Source organism: Myotis davidii, unplaced genomic scaffold, assembly GCF_000327345.1.
Source record: "Myotis davidii unplaced genomic scaffold, ASM32734v1 scaffold2712, whole genome shotgun sequence".
In the NCBI taxonomy this organism is placed as follows: domain Eukaryota; kingdom Metazoa; phylum Chordata; class Mammalia; order Chiroptera; family Vespertilionidae; genus Myotis; species Myotis davidii.
This window is the reverse complement of record NW_006283997.1, coordinates 10688-16256: the sequence shown is the minus strand read 5'-3', so window position 1 is coordinate 16256 and position 5569 is coordinate 10688.

Here is a 5569-nt window from a genome sequence, read left to right as displayed (position 1 = left end):
AACTCCCCAATTGGCCCTGCTCTGAGCCCGACCAGGGGCTGCACCTAGGGATTGGGCCTGCCCTCTTCTACCGGGAGCAGGCCTAAGCCAGCAGGTCATTATCTCCTGAGGGGTCCCAGACTGCACAGGCCGGGCTGAGGGATTCCCCCCCCGCCCCAGTGCACAAATTTTTGTGCACCGGGCCTCTAGTAATATATAAAAAGGGAGGTGGTAGAACTAAGGATAAAGAAGAGCAGAAACATTTGCTTACAGAATATAATTTATTACAAGCAGCAAGGGGTAGAGTAAACAACATAGAAAATTTAACCAGGAAGCTATAGATTGACCTTGAGGAAATTGCATAGAATGTGGAGATAGTGAGCAAAGAAATAAAGGCAGTTAAAGAGATAGTGAAAAACTATTGGTTTTCCATGGAGAAGAAAGCAGAATAATGGGAATTACAAAATATTCACACACAGAAAATAAACTTGTTTATAATGAATGAAAAAAAGAATCTGGAGATGAAGAAAAACTCATATTCTAGGAAAATATCTGGATAGAATTGACGAAACTTTTAGGGATTACAGAAGTGATTTTACAAACATCAAGGGAAGGGAAAAAAAAGGTCATACATAATGAAAAAATAATGAGGCTGACATTTCTTTTCAAGCACATAAGATTTTCAAAGTTAATGATTCAACAGCTATTGAGATTTGATGTACAAAAAAAAAAATGTAACTAAAGAATTTCCTAACTAACCAACTTGTATTTAAGAACAAATGAAGGATATCCTTTAGGATACAAGGATTCAAAAAACGTTTTGCCTCATTTATTTATTTATTGTGAGGTTTACTAAGTTGTATTCTTTTTCCCTTTGCATTCAGTTTTGCTTATGCCCCTAAATGCAACTTTTGTTTTCTTCTTGTTTGCATATCTCTGATATGTCTTTTCTCATCATTTTACTCCCAGTATCTAAGTTTTAAATATGACTATGTCTATGTTTTAGATATTTGGAAATTTGAATTTTTTTAAAGGATGATATAAATTAAAATTGGCTCAAGAAGAGGGAAGAAAAACATAATAGGACATCATTATAAAAAGAAGTTAGTAAAATTACTCTATAATAAAAGCACAATAAAAGTTCTGTTAATTTTTTTTCAAATTTACAAGCAACCAGTTACTCTAATTCACTTCTAATTATTCAGAGCATGGCAGGGTGGGGAGGGCAGAGAAAACATTCAAATTATTTCTTTTAAAGCCACGATAACTTAGCAGGACTGCAAAATACCCCCCAAAAGAAAACTAAGACAAATCTTACAAATTTTGATCCTAAAATTGTAAGTAAATACTAGCAAAAAGAGAGTTTACTACAGTAAAACAAGAATATGCTATGGACAGATGTGGTTTATTTTAGGAATACAAGAGTGTTGATATTAGTAAGCCTAATTAATATTCATGTTACAATTCATTATATAAGTGAGTAAAAAGGAAAAGGCTCATAATAGATCACTTTGATAGATGATGAAAAGGCTCAGATTAAAAAATCAGTCTATGTAAAATTAAACCCAATAGGTTTAAACGCTTCATAACAAAATAAGCAGGCTGCCCCATCATAGAGTAAAACACTAGAAGCATTCCAGGTAAAGTCAGGAAGCAAATGAGAAAATACACTATCACTGCCATGATTTAACATTGTTTTGGATGCACTAGCCAATATAATTAAATAAGCATAGAAAATAAGTTGAAGTGTTGGAAAGGAGAAAGCAAAGTTACCGTATTTTTTTGGAAATCCAAGAGAATCAACTGGAAAACTACTAAAAACGAGATAGCCAAAGTAAGTATGTAAAAATCCAAGCTTTCCTTACATATCACTAACAATCGTTGTAGGAGTAAAAAATGAGAAGACCTAGACATAGGCATACAAGAAATTTGCATCCCTATAATAGTGGGTAGAGCAGTATACTAGTTACCAGGGACATTCATCAGGAAAAGTTAGATCACCCAATAAGTAACTGGCACACTGTTTTGAAAAGAAAAATTAATGTAGAGTGCTTGTCTTGATTTTACATATATTCCAGATGATCAAAGATAAATTATTTATCTAAGATTTAAATATATAAAATGAATTAATAAAAATATTAGCAACCAGAACATTTTAGTAACTTCCCTTTTTTTGTGGGGAGAGAAACATTAATGCTAAGTCATGAAGGAATTATTGATGGATTAGATTTTCAAAAATCCATTTTTTGAAAAAATATAGAGCCTTTACTGTATAAGCCACTGAGGATGTTGAAATGAACAGGACAGGTTAAGTCTCTGCCTTCTTATTTTAGTGAGGGAGAATACTATTTAGACAAAAGCAAATCTCATGGAATAAGTTAAAAACATCGACAATAGTTTTCCAGCATAACACTTGTTATAATATAGAAAAGGGTAATATTTGTACTATATAATGACTTGAAGGAATAACAAACAAGCCTCACCATAGAATACTAGCAAAAGGAATTCACAAATAGGAAATCCTTCCAGTCCCCCAAATCAAGAAAAGACATTTATGCCTGCTAATAGTAATGGAGAGAAAAACAAATAAAAACACTGTAAACTACTATAACCAGTATTAGCATTCCAGTGATGCTCTCTTGGTTGGAGTATAAATTGATGCAGTTTTTCTGGTTTGTTAATATATACCAACTTAAAATGTGTGTAGTCTTTAACACGGCTGTTTCACTTTTAGGAACTCATCCCAGAGATGATTAGAAAAAATGTTTACATAATGATTATATGGTTCAGGGTCCAGTCAGAGAAATAGAAACCATACTAGGTATTTTAAACATAAATAATTAATACAGATGTTTGAAGAAACAACAAGGAAGAAGTGGTGTTAAGGACTGCCCAGTGGTGGAAGAGCCCTGTCAACATCAACTAACTGTCAGTAGGGGTGGCTTGACTGTTGCAAGGAAGGAGGTGGGGAGTGGAAGTGGCAGTAAAGCTACTGCACAGAATGTCGAAGAAGCTCTTGTGTTTTTAATTAGAAGAACCAGTAGGAAGCCAGTTTTTGAGGGATTCTGGGGAATGTAATTTGCAGGTTTATAGCTCCCAATCTCAGAGCAGATTATAGGATAGGCTTAAAGCTCAGAGTTAAGTAAATAGCTAGCACAGGGATGTTATATCATGGTTTTATTGTTAAGGTTTATTTGTTTGTTTGTTTATTATTAAGATTTAAATAAAGAATAAGACCATCTAAATGCTCATCAGTAGGAGATGGGTTACATCAGTTGTATAGCCATCCACTAAAGAATTATGTGACTATTAGAAAGAATAGTGCTTAGTAATACGTGATATAGGAGTTCTCTACAACATTGTTGGGTGAAAAAGTTTTCAAATAGTATTTTTATCCTCATTTAGTATATGTATGTATGTATATACAGAGAAATTTTTGAAGTATGCTCACCAAAATGTTAAAAGAAATTCAGGGTAGTAGAATTCTGAATTTTTTCTCTACTGCTTTTAATGCATTTTTTGGTTTTGTTTGCATTTTTCTGCATGTATGTGATCATCCCCAAGGAGGAAAAACTTGAATTTGAAAGGAGAAAATTATTTTAATGAGGGAATAAAGGATTCCTTTTCATGAAAACTTACTAACAGAAAAAGTAGTCAGAAAGTAGTTGCTCCATTTATATTTCACTAACTTCTAAGACTGTCTAGTACTTCATAATTCTTGAAATTGTTCTTCTTTTTCTTTGTTTATTATTTTGGTTTATTTCTGTTTTCTGTTTTATTGAGTGAAGAAAACATTGGATAAGCTTACAACTTCTCATGCTATCTTTTTTCTGTATAATTGGTATACAGTGTTATATTAGTTTCAGGTGTACAGTAGTAGTACAGTGACTCGACATTATCCCTAACTAGGGAATTCTACCAGATATTCAAAGTAGATTTAAAACCTATCCTTCTCAAACTCTTCCAAAAAAATATTGAAGATGAGGCAATACTTCCTAGCACATTCTGTGAGGCCAATATAATCCTAATACCAAACCTGGCAAAGATAACAAAAAAAAAGAAAACTACAGACCAATATCTCTGATAAGTACAGATGTAAAAATCTTAAAACAAAATGCTAACAAAATGAATACAACAGTACATCTAAAAAATAATGCATCACAATCAAGTTGGGTTCATTCCAGGGGCACCAGGATGGTTCAACATAGGCAAATCAATCAATGTAATACACCACATTAACAAAAGAAAGGATAAAAATCTATGATCTTATCCACAGATGCAGATAAAGCATTTGATAAGATACAACATCCGTTTATGATTAAAACACTCAATAAAATAGGAATAGAAGGAAAGTACCTCAATGTAATAAAGACCACCTTTGATAAATTATCAGCTAATATCATACTCAATGGTAAAAAACTGAAAGCTTTTTCTCTAAGATCAGGAATATGACATGATGCCCACTGTCACCACTCTTATTGAACACTAGAGGCCCGGTGCACAGATTCGTGCGCTGGTGGGGTCCCTCAGCCTGGTCTGCGGGCATCGGGCCTAAACTGGCTCTCTGACATCCCCCTAGGAGTCCCGGATTGCAAGAGGGTGGTTCTTGAGTGGCACACCCCAGAATCAGACTTCCTCCTTTGTAGTTCCGGGTACGTCACCCAAGAACAGCAGCTGCCAAGTCACCACAGCTCAGCAGCTCCTGCATTCAGTGTCTGCCCCTGGTGGTCAGTGCGTGTCATAGCTACTGTTCTGAGCGTCTGGCCCCTGGTGGTCATTTTGCATCATAGCAACCGGCCAGTTGGCTGGTTGCTTAGGCATTTAATATATAGACTAGAGGCCCAGTGCATGAAATTTGTGCAGGGGGCGTTAAGGGGGGTCTTCAGCCCAGCCTGCACCCTCTCCAATCCGGGAGCCCTCAGGGGATGTCCTACTGATGGCTTAGGCCCGCTCCCCGTGGTTCTCTGCTGTCTGCAGGGCCCACTTGGCCACTCCCAGGTCATCGCGGGCAACGGCCAAGTGGGCCCTGCTGTGCGCAGTCTGTGGGGCTCACTTGGCCGCTCCCAGGTAGCTGTGGTGATGGCCAAGCAGGCCCTGCTCTCAGCGGCTGCCCCCACGACTGGAGGACTCCAGCAGGGCTGAGAAGACTAGGTGTCGCCATCTTGTGGCAATGGGCCATCGGAGTGATGGTTAATTTGCATATTACTCTTTTATTAGATAGGATATCTGCTTATCACACTATTATTGATGATATTCCCATTCACCTTTTCACCCATTCCTCAACTGCCCCCCCCCCAAAAAAAAAAAAAAAACATCAGTTTGTTCTTTGTTTCTGAGTCTATTTTTGTTTTGGGTTTTTTTTGTTCATTTGTTTTGATTTTTTTTTTTAATTCTACATATAACTGAATTCATGTTATTTGTCTTTGTCTTATTTCTCTTAGCATAATACCCTCTAGGTCCATCTATGTTACTGCAAATGGCAGGATTTTGTTCCTTTTTTTATTTTATTTTATTTTATTTTATTTTATTTTTTTACAGAGAGAAAGGGAGAGTGATATAGAGAGTTAGAAACATCGATGAGAGAGAAACA